At 40.3% G+C, this 12,015-nt stretch overlaps 2 long non-coding RNA genes across 2 annotated transcripts; one reads left to right on the top strand and one right to left on the bottom strand.

Moving 5' to 3' along the window:
• Positions 1-6,423: 6,423 nt before the first annotated feature.
• LOC121079716 lies at positions 6,424-10,278 on the bottom strand. The gene is made up of 2 exons (XR_005825156.1): positions 10,139-10,278; positions 6,424-6,807 (listed from the first exon to the last, which is right to left on the bottom strand). It is a non-coding gene; the product is annotated as an uncharacterized LOC121079716 (long non-coding RNA).
• LOC121079752 lies at positions 7,264-10,752 on the top strand. The gene is made up of 2 exons (XR_005825166.1): positions 7,264-7,372; positions 10,164-10,752. It is a non-coding gene; the product is annotated as an uncharacterized LOC121079752 (long non-coding RNA).
• The last annotated feature ends 1,263 nt before the right edge of the window (positions 10,753-12,015 follow it).

Below are 12,015 nucleotides of genomic sequence, written 5' to 3' on the forward strand. Positions count from 1 at the left end.
GTAGAAGACTTCTAGCACTTCCAAGGTTAGACATCTATCTCATGCTGTTTCTTGTTTCAGTTCATTCTTTTTCTTTACTTCTTACACCATTAAACTGCTAAGAAATTCCGTGTTAATCAGATTATTTTATATGGCATTGTTTACTGAGCCTGTGCTACAGCTCACAGAATACTGATTCTGTGTCTGAAGTGCTCCTCTGTCACATTTGCAAAGAGATTAAACAATTTATTTATCCATTTTTATGCTGAGGCTATGATTTATTTTGCTTACGTTTCTTACTGATAACCTTTCTTCTCAGTTTCTGATGGGATAGGTAAGCTTTTCTTTTTCCACCATTGCTCCTGCACTCTCCAGTCCTATGTCACACCCAATCCAGACTCCATATGATTTATGTCAGCCTTCAGAAATAACAGGACCTGTTTGGGCTATGGAGTCAACATAGGGCTGTGCTGAGATCAGACCAGCTCCTTCTGGCAAGAACCATGAACTTTTAGGCATTACTTAAAGGCCAAAGCACTGGATTGTTAAGAATAAGCATTCCAAAAAAAAGTCATGATAAATAAAGTGGCCAAGAATATGTAAGAGGCCTTTTAAAATAACAGTTTTGAGCAGTGTCACTGGAATGACTGTTTGAACGCTAATGTACTTCATACAAAATATGCACATAATTTGCTGAGGTGTTTTGAAGTATCTAACCTAATCCATATCTCCAAAGGACTATGAAGAGCAAAGGATTCACAAGTTGGCTTCAAACTGCATGCCACTTGGTTTTCTCAGTGTTAGATGTCTCCTAACTCAGCTTGACTATAAGGAAGTATCACAACAGAGGAAAACAGAAGCCCCATTTTTCCCCAGTCCTCTCAAATATCCAAGAAATACCCACAGAAACAGCATTCACTCTGAGCAGCTCTAAGTTGGAAATGATAGAGGAGAAAGTAGAAAGACCCAGGTGTATTAAGTTCACAAAAGCCAACATTGTGATCCATCTCAGAAAAAGATGAATTCAAGCAGAAGGCCCTGCCAGTAGAAAGAGTGGAGTATTAATGCTCCAATATTTGCATTAAGATCTCATCTTCTGTACTGCAAATATTGCAGTACAACTGTGGCTTCTTACACTCAAATGAGAGCAGATGTGAAGAATGGCTACTAAGATGGCAAACAGAGACTTTTCACACAAGGAACCTAAGAGTTTGGTTTGTTTAGTCAAACAAAGTTAAATCTGGGAGGGAAAGACATAAGTGCATTCTACAAACAAATTAGGGATGTATTGGAGCTGCTGAAGCAAAGAAAAGAGTTGACAAAAGAGCGAATAAATATAAACTGGTCAGGAGTAAATTTAAACAGGGAATGAGATTGCTAACCATCAGAAGAATGGAGTTCTTGAATAGCTTTCAAACAGGAGCAAAGTGGGTAGGTGGGCTAGAAACTTAGCTTCTAGGCATGTAATACGTCTACGAAACAACTGTCTGCAACATTAGGCAAAACTTCATCATTCAAGCAGCCCATATAGACCTATTTCATACACCCCTAAACTAGGTAAATAGAAGGAGAAGAATATTGCAGGGCAGACTAGATACCCCAAAACATTTTGATTTGATATTTTAATGAAGTCAAAACAAAACATAAAAAAAGAAAAAAAAAAAAGAAAAAAAAAAAAAGAAAAAAAAAAGAAAACACTGTAAAGCATTCTAAGGATGCTACTGACAAGTGGGATGAGTAGAAAGGTTTCTATTTTCTGCAGTGAGAAGATCTTGTCTCCCCAGTACCTAACTGTGGAAAGGAAGCAGGCTAAAGTAGCAAGATTGATTAGAGTCTGGTAACTGTTCAGGTTCTACCTGAATAACAAAGAAGTCTTTAAGAATTCTCCCACATGAATTAAGATTTCTGCACAAAATATGCCACATGCTTAAACAAACAGACTCTTATTTTCTGCATGTTTTTCTTCTCTACTGCACCTTAAAATAAATAGGAGGGGGTGGGATCTAATCGGAATTGAATGAGAGTGTTGCATTAAGGAAAATACTGAATGTTCCCATTCTTGAAGACCGCAATTACTAATAGATGGTGGTAATAAGAAAAAGGGAATTAGCTGCTTAATGTAGCTGCTCTGAGACTGGAAATTCTGGGCCAGAAAATACCAAGCACACATAACTGTCCCGTCATTTTGCATTCTAGCAAAGACTGGATCTCAAGTGGCTGAAGACTAGACTGCAGGGGAAGGGGAGGAGGCAAGGTCACTGAACCCCTAATACATAGAATCCAATGTATCGCATGAACTGGATCCTGAGGGAAAGGGCATTAAGAAACAGACTACTTCTGTGTATGCACTAAGACTGATGATCCCTGTTAGCCATGGTTTCCTGCAGGTATGTTCACTGTGACAGGTAATAAGGATTGGTGAAGTTTTACTACTGAATATTTACTTGATGTCTGACCAAAGCACTTGAAGTGTAGAACATGTCCCGGTACAGTGCACAAGATCCCAGCTGTGTGCTGGGAATCTACTTGCAGGAACAGCATAAGAAAAACAGGAGTCAAAACCAAAAAGTCCTTCTCCTCTCTTAAGTGGACACTGTGGAGGAAGAGGAGTCTCTTGCAAAAGTGGATGGAGCAATCCTAGTACCTGAGTGAAGGAAGCAGTGGTGCTTCCAGAAATCGCTTGGAAGAACCTCTGTGACTTCCAGGCACAGTACTCTTAAAAATGTGAAGCACAGAGCCACTAGATGGGTGATTCTGGGAAGCACTTGTGGAGACTGTCTAGTCCAAAGCTCTGGTCAAAGCAGGGTCAGTCAGAGTAGTTTTCTCAGGATTATGTCCAATTTGGTTTTGAGCACCTCCAAGCATGGAGATCCCACAGTCTCTCTGGGCAATGTGTTCCCAGTGTTAGATCACCCTAACAGTAAAAAAAACCTTTTCTTAGGTTTAAGTTGAATTTCCTGCATGTCAGATTGTGCCCATTGCCTCTTGTCCTCTCTCTCATTGGGCACCACTGTGAAGAGTCAGACTTCATCCTCTTTACTCGCCCTCCATCAGGTGCTTATACAGGTGAAAAGATCCCGCTGAACTTTCCCTTCTGAAGGCTGAACAATCCCAGCTGTCTTAGCCTCTTCTTGTATGTCAGATGCTCCAAGCCTTTAACCATCTCAGTGTCCTTAGAGAAAAGATTTGTTCACCTCTTTAGTGCAGTTTTGTAAATGGGATAATATATGCTATTTGCCACTTTTAATTTAAAAGGGCAGATGGTATGTCTTCTTACCCATTTTCCATTGTGATTATTGTTAGAGATTACAAACAGGTTTTGTGCTTTGAAGAGGCAGCATATATTTATAATTTAACACTTTCTGAGTATTAGCACTGAAGAAACACATGTTCTTATAGACATTTGAATGATTCAAACCAAAAAGGTTTACTATATTCATACTCTTATTTTCCAGAGCAAGTTGTCCCTCCATGATCTAGTGCAATTGACATTTTTTCCTAAGAAAAACAGGGTCTACAATTAAGTTGTTAATAAATCTCTTCTAAATGTAGTCTATCCTGAAAAATTGCTCTCATTCTTTGAAGTCACTTGAACAGCATTAAAAACAAGTGTGCAGACATCACAGGGTTTGCAGATAATATGCAATATTTTTAGAAAGAAGTATACTCATGTATTTGTGAATAGAATACGTTATGATTTCTGCCATCTGTGGAAATGCACATTAAAAGAGACAAAGATTGCTCTTGTCATATTTCCTGTATGGTTTTGCAAATGTATAAGGAAATTTGTACACTATGAAGTGCAATGTTTTTGAGAAAGCAAAATGACCAGACTTTGAGACATACTAAATAACCACTGAGAACAGCTGATACTTGTATAGTTTGACCACAGCAATTAAAGGCAAGTTAGTTTAAAAGTAAAAGGTGGGTTGTAAATTATATTAGTTTTGGATAATGAGCCTTAGATAGCATAATTTGAAACATCAGCCTGTATTTAGTGAGACTGCAGCATAACAACTCTAAATTTAATTGACACGGTTAGAGTCAGTACTACTGGGGTAGCAGAAGTGGAAGTGAAGACTTTATCAAGACTTCTTTCAAGTTCCTCACAGTCTCCTGTAAGTTAGAATTCCAGGTCTGAGCACTCCAGAATAAAAAACTGAGTCATAGAAACCAAGAACCTACTTTAAATTGGTCAGATCATAAGAAACTCTCCTTGTGAGTCACAGCACAGATTTGATTTTGGAGGGTTAAAAAAAAAAAAAGTTGGTGGGCTTGGTGGGAAGGAAGTGGAAGATATCCTGCAGCAGTTCCCTACCAGCTCTGTCCCATTGTGGGCAGCTAGTTTCCATGCCACCAGTAGCCCTCATGGAGATTCTGGGAGCTTGGGAGAGCTAGCATAGGGGACCCTGACTTTCAGATTCATAATAAGATCAGCAGCATTATTGTGAAAGATTACAAATTTCCTTATGATGTGTGATCTTCTATGAAAACATCCCATCTGACCTTGCTCCTCTCCCTTATCCTACTTGTTCCAGTTTACTGCCACACTAAAGCAGCCCCACATGGTGGTTTGAGGCAAGTACATCAGTCAGTTTTAAATCAAGTTGAATTTCTACCTCAAGAGTATTTTGCTGCCAAACAAGTACCTGTGCACAAATCATCAGATCTGACAACCCTGGTTGATGGTCCCACAGTACTATATTATATTCCATGAAAGGTAGAGCACAACTCCATGCAAAGTATTTTATTTTATCCATATAGCATATAAAGAGCAGAAGCAGCTGTTTTTATATTAAGGATTTACAAGTATGTATCTTTAAGGGAAACTTAATTGAAATCAAAGGAGCAAAGTAAATGAGAAATCACTAGAAAATCTGAAAACTCCCTGATTAGTCAGAGCAAGTAACTGAAATGCATGTTCAGAAAAATTTTTAGCATGTGGTGTTGGCACGGTGGGGATTCTCTAGTTTATTGAGAACTGAACAGGGTCACATTGAAAGGTGGGAATCCCCACCAATTCAGAAAGTACTTTATGAAAAAAGAGAAATGATTTTTTTTTCTTTTGTTGTATTTTACTCATATAATTGAGCAAGTGCATAATTTCATATCCATGCACAGTCAAGCATCACATTCTTCACCTAACTTGCCATTGGATATTTTAAGAAATTTCAAATAATACTGTACTTCCTGTGAAGAATAGCTGCCTGCCCAGTTGTACTTAAAACAAGACTAGCACCTTATCATGCTTAGGCAGAATACTAGCGTGAATCAAGAGACACAAGTTTTATTTCCCTTTCTGATGATGAAAGTATGATCTGAAGTTCACTCTTTTTTGTGTCCCCTGTATTTCCAGTTATAATCTGGCAAAATCATTTTCCCACATCTGTAAGAGATTTTTTTTTTTTTTCACAAGAGATGGAAATTGTGACCCAAGGTCTATGCATTATTATTCCACTGTGTATTTTATTCCACAAAAAACACCTACTGAATAGTAATAACTGAACTATTGCTAATTCTGTAGCTGATGTATAAAGATGAAAGCTCAATCTCCAGTCCACTGAAAACTTATTAAGTGAATTACAAAGGGTTGCAAACTGGTGGTGACTCTGTGGGTGAAAGACTAAACCTTCAAAAGTTTCAGGCCTGGCTTGATTTTTACTTTTCCCTTTGGCTACTACTCTGGTATCTTAAAGAGAAGTGGTACATGCTGAATGGTTCTTATGAGCTATGCAGGGCAATGGCACCTGAGAAGACAGCAGAGCATCCCCCAAAGGAATCTCTTTTTATTGAGTTATATATCATAGCTGAGATTTTGCAGAAAATTAAGTTGTGCCTGCTGGTTTTGTTTGTTTGTTTGTTTGGTTGGTTGGTTTGGTTTGGTTGGTTTTTTTGTTTTGTTTTGTTTTGTTTTGGCTGCAGTGGTGAGACAACAGTTTGTGTGCTCTTAAACTGAAGCTTGTTGAATTTATGAAAGTAATTGTATCATGACAAAAGCCAAGGAGAAGATTCACTGTCCAGCAAGGTCCTACTTCCCAGTGCTGTTCCGGCTTCTCACTTCGCGTTTGGAACAGTCAAAAAAGCAACTTGCAGACCACTTCGTCATATGCCCTGCCAGTATTTTGCTGATTTGAACACCCAGGGGTGCCACTGGTGCCTACATCAGCAGTCTACTGTAGAGCTTCATGTTCTGGCAGCCCTCTAAGTTCTGTTTCTTCCTCTGCAGCTAAAAGAAATTTGGCATTGACCCAGGTGTTGAAATATTGCACAGTTATTTATAAAGAGATGTTTACCAAAAAAAAAAATAATAATAATTTAAAAGAAATCCATATATCAGACTCCTTTACCCTCTAGTTCCTCTACCAGGGACACCAGGAAGGAATGTTAACAGAACAACAGAAGATATTTTGTTATGAATATGAAGTGAACACAGCCTCTTTCAAAGAACATTCTGCCTTTTATTTGCAGTACCCTCACATTTAATTTATTCAGTATTCAGCAAACACATTCATTTTTATTTCCTCTCTCTGCTTTGATCACAAAGTATTTTCAAAGAATATTCCATGTGCACCGTTCACATGAGTGCCATCACTTACTTGATGTGGGTAATTCCCCACATGTACTCACCAGCCTGGGGGATCATAAGAAGATTTCTGTCTTCAGTGCTTTCGTGTGGATGGAATACTGGGAAGTGAGGAATGAAGCATTTTCTATTAAGTCTGTACAACCACAGACACCATAGGCACAACCAGAAACAACAACGACACTTGCAGCTTAGAAATCTGACTTCCATGGAATTGTGCCAGTGAGAATCAGTCTCTTGAAACTCTAAGAAAAAAAAATACAAAGAAAGGCCCAAAGAGAGACAAAATTAATTCATTCAGAAACCACAAAAGAAGACGGGAGGTAATTGCTGCCCTCTGTAATACCTATTCCAATGTCTATTATTCCATTCAAGTATGTTTATTGACTATACTGGGGATCAAAATGCCTTCAGGAATTGTGTTTTGCTGGTACATGGTTTACCATGATATGAACAGAGTTCAGATGCTGTTAAATGAGGTTGGAAAGGAACATACCGGACTATGTAAGAACAAAGATGTATTGGAGAGGCAAATTGAGAAGACTCCTCTCTGCAACAGCTCAGAACAGTTTTCAATGTGCCATTGCTATTTAGATAACTTTGTGACAGGCACTTTACAAATTACCCAGAATTTATGGGCCAGATCATGACACCATTACTCACGCTGAAAAACAGCATCCCGCGGCAGCAGCCCCACTGAAGCCAGCAGACTGCCAGACCTGCAGTCACAAGCAAAGGTTTCACAGTCTGGCTGTCACGGTGCAGATAATCTACGAACCCACAGACGTGCAGTCAGGTTTTGCAGCAAAGGTACACAGCAAATCTGAAATGTTTTCCAGCGGCCAAGTGGGGAGGGGGAGGAGGGGCAGGGAGAGAGGCTGTAGGCTCCTTTAATGCTTTGTTAGCCTTCCTGGCTCCACTCTTAAAAAAAAAAAAAAAAAAATCTCAAGGGATCCTGGAATTTTTTATTCCTCCCTTTTCTTTTCTCAGAGTAAGATCAACTGCTATACTTCTGAGGAATAAAAGACAGCCATGCTAAAGTTAAGAATATTGCCTTATCAGTCAGCTACATGCAAAGAACAGAAGAGTTGTCAAGACAATATTTTTTTTTTTTAATGACATGCCAATGATCCTTTGGGAGGATACAGGCTCTCTAAATCTTTTTGAATGTGAGTCTAAGCTACAAATTACCCACATCTTGTTCCTGTGTTCTCCTTTATCTCTTCCTCCACTCTTCCTCTATGATTGCTGTAGTTTTTGTATTTGTGTTTTCTCTGTGGAGTTAAGCTCTAATCGTAGTTGATCCTAGCCATATTAGCTTCTTTTTTTTTTTTATGAAAGGGGAAGACTTTACCACAGCAACAAATTTCTTTGTGACATGATTTATCTCATTCTTTTTTATGGTACTGAGATTTTTTCCCTTTTAATTACCCAACAGAAGCAAAGTCTCTCATCCTTTCTTCATCTTTATGTACTTTGCTTTCAAGCAGTTCCAGATGACAGCATGGAAGAAAGTTTTCCAGCTAAATACAGCCACCTTCTCTTGTATTTCTGGGCTGACTTGCTCTACAGAGAGCAGACTACAGAGTTTGTATTGACCACCCAGTAATCGTGTCTTCTGCTGTAAGTGCTTCTTGTGGTAATATTCCCTTCCCCCATAGTAAGTTTGCTCTTCCTCACATGCTCTGTGATGATCCCTAGGCTTACAGACGTTAAGTGTGGAATGAGATATCAATGTCTCACATCTCATCTGCTTCTCTGCTTATTTTCTGGTGTGCTTGGCAGCATTTACCAGCTGACTCCTTCACCCTTCAGCCCTACAGCACTCAGGCTGTCAGAGCCCTTCCTGCTGCACATCCTGCCTTTGCCTCCTCTTGGTCTGCACTGTGGTGTCCACACAGCATATACCTTGTAACTCAAAGAGCCTGGAAGTGAGATGCAATTTGATGAGAAGGTCACAAGACAAATTCATCCATTTAATTTCTCTCTCCCTTGTGCCCCTTTTTTTTGATGTTTACCAATGTTTCCATGGGAATTGTGTTCTTCTATTCAAGACCAAGAGCTAATATACAAGTTTTGGAGGGGTGAAGGTTTCTTTGGCGAGGAGCAGTTGTGCCAGCAGATTTGCATGATCACAAAATGAGGCCAGGAAGCTCTGAGCTGGGTCACCCACAGGCAGACACCAAATTTGCCCAAATGCTGAGTGACAACAAAGTTTGCTTTCAAGGACTTGCATGACTCCCAGGCTGTAGCCAACTCAGGGTCTGCCCTGGTGTTAGAGAATGAACACCACTCTGTGGGATGTTTGGTGTGTTCAACCACTTCTGCTATCTCCTGTTTTCAGTGAAGCCTACAGAAACCGCTGCTACTTTCTCCATGGCACAGTGACCTGCCTCCTCTCTTTGGGGTGCTGCTGCACTGAAGCTGACAATGCTCCTGCCTGTGGGAATGGCAAGCAACTCCCCATCTTCTGCATGTGTCTGAGAGGGCACTACCTCTTCCATTATTAAGAACTGTCTGAGAAAGGATTATATTTGAATGGGAAGAGGTCTTTTTTTTTTTTTTTTTCCAGAGCTTTCCCTGTTTCAGGGCATTCCATTTCTTCCTCCACCTCTCCTCTGGAGAACTTTCTCCAGTCTATCCCTGGCAACCCAACACCTCCTTAAAAGCTGAAGAGGCCACGGTTGATAAGCATCCATAAGCCCCGGTGGTGCCAACTCTGACAGATTTTGAGTGCTGTGAGTGGTGCCCCTCCAGCCCTGACCCTCAACAGCTCTCGACTGGATCTCAGAGGGGCTGGCGAAGCAAGGGACGATTGCAACACACACAGCCAGTGCTGATGGGGCCCTGCTCAGGCCTTGGGAAAATATTACTGTAATGAATAGCTGAGTGACATTTAGAAATGTAAAGACTTTTGTACAGCTAGGGAAATGTCATGATGCATTTTCTTTTCAAGGAAACGTGTGGGCCATGCTTTACAAATTAATGTTTGCACAGAGGAGAGAAATGCTGGAGAAGGAGCCTTCTCTTTGCAACAAACAGAAGCAACCACCGTCTTTTAGGTGAGAGTAAATATGTCAAAACCCTGACATCAGAGGGGAAACTCCCTCTGTCTGTGCCGTCTTCACCTAACTTGCATTGTTTTAATGAAGCCAAAGGTTGCTAAAAAACATATGGAATGAAAAATAAAATAGTTTATAACTCTGCAACAGTTGGAAGGGAATTTTAGCTCATTCTTCATCTCTTTCACGTGCTGTGTTGAAATATGAGGCCAAGAAGGAGGCCAGAAGACTTAAATGGCCTATCATGAGGTAATTCAGCCACAAGCCCTGAACGGGAGAGCACAATGTTAGCAGTGTGCTGGCTGTTTCCACAGAACTTGAAATATCAGAGCCCAATAGACCCTAAAACGCACAATTAAAAATGAAACAACTCCTTGGGGCCAGGAGATTACTCAAGTCTCCCCCTCTGAAAATGTTCAGCTCAAGTGTCCTATAAAATTGTTAATTGCTTGTGGCACCTGCACAGTGTAGCTGCTGAGAAGAAACCCATAAAAGAACAAGGGAGGTTCCTTACCCATTTTTACCTTTGTGTCCTCCAGTGACTGTCACATGAGCCTGTGCTTTATGCCAAGGACTGGAGATTGAAGCAGCAGCAGGCAGCATGAAATTGGTCTTTTCACCTCTGGGAGAGGCAGCACTGCACAGCCAGACTTTGGTGTACGGAGATCTCCAGAAGGGCCTGCGTGGAAGGGGCCAAAGAGGAAAGGGGATCAAAGCAACAGACTGCATAGGATCCATCTCTAGAGCAAGCACAGCTCTACTGCTGGGTTTGCTGCCTCCTCGAGGCCCTCCTAGAAAGAAGAAGGCAGTGGTTTGCTGCTTGGCCACAAGGGCAAAGGTGGGTGTACATCGTTTTTGTACCCTGCGGTTCCCCCGGGCACTGTGGAGCAACCAGCCTCAGCTGTTGGAGGGACTCTGGGCAGCTTCAGACATCTAACACAAATCGTGTAAATGTCCGTGGTCAGCTAGGGAAGAGTCCTGAAGTCTAGCCCTGAGACTGAAATCTGAGGCCAGCACACTGGCACAAAGTTGTCTGAAACACTGGGCAGCACAGCAGCAAAAACGGTGCTTTTGTCAATTGCAAATACATACACACAGCTGCACTATCCATGGCACAGCAAACACACAGAAGAAATCAGGGAAATTAACAAACAGCCCAGCCCCTTAGGACATTTACTTGCAACGAGGGCTACCTGCTGTGTTTGTCCCAGGGCTTCCTTCTCTGTCAAGAACTAGTTGACTGGAGGGAGGCAGGTTGGGTGTCATAGCCATGATATGCTTATTTTGCATACTTGAGCCCATAATGATTGCTAATGTGGCATTTACAACTGAAGGATTAGACTGTAGAAAAACAAAAATCAGAAAGGAAAAATCAGCTGTACTATGTAATCTGACTTTGCAGCTTGACTGAATCAGCAAAGCAAAGAGAAAAACAGACTTTTTTGGAAAGCATAAGTACATACAGAATATTAATATTAAATAAATATAAAACATAATTTGAAAATTGAGAAGTCTATCTTAAATGTTAGCTTTAAAATATTAACATAGGTTAATATTCATAGTTTACAAAGTACATAAATGAAGTTATTCATACCCCATATAGATAAGTTATGCGTACCTCTACAGTGCCAGTCATTTTAGCTGCTCTCTTCAAATTACTCCTCTCAACAACTTAGACGCAAGAGAAAGGGGTGTTAGCAATCTCACAGGACTGACTTGTGTTTCCTTTTAATAATAACAAAATGTTCATTTAAAGACAGTCTGAAAGTGAAGACAGTAGCTATCTCAACCAGATGGTGGCACTATAAGCACTTACTATCATAAATGCATGATAAATAGAAAAGGAAAAAAAAAAAAAAAAAGGAAAATAAACCAGTGTAACCACTGCAGTATCATTTTACAGCACTGCATCTTTTAATTTATGAGAAACGTTCACAGATGGCTAAACATACATGAATTGGCTGTGTTACTGAGCCCAAACCATTAGCTTAATGAACAGCATGCTAAAATGAAGTAGTGTAAGAGTGTCTCATGACATTTTAAAAAATGCTTTCAAAAGGAAAACAAAAACCTTCCTTTTACCACTCCAATTTTTTCAAACCGTTCTCAAATACCGGAGAGGAATCCCAGTGGGCTGCCAGATGACCTCTCTTACCACACCGCTAACATAAGGTCATTGATACCAAAACATATCAAACACAGAAAGTACAGGGCACTGAACCCAAAACTGTTTCTTGAGCAGATTAAGTGGTGAAGTGTCCTGGATAGCAATCTGATATACAATATATCATCAGCAGCAATTTGTGAAACATACAGATTACATGTTTGCCATGGAGTATAAAGCAGAAATTTAAGGAAGACATAAAATCTGGGATGAAAGCCTGGCTCCTC

The sequence above is a fragment of the Cygnus olor genome, chromosome 1, assembly GCF_009769625.2.
Source record: "Cygnus olor isolate bCygOlo1 chromosome 1, bCygOlo1.pri.v2, whole genome shotgun sequence".
Classification (NCBI taxonomy): Eukaryota; Metazoa; Chordata; class Aves; order Anseriformes; family Anatidae; genus Cygnus; species Cygnus olor.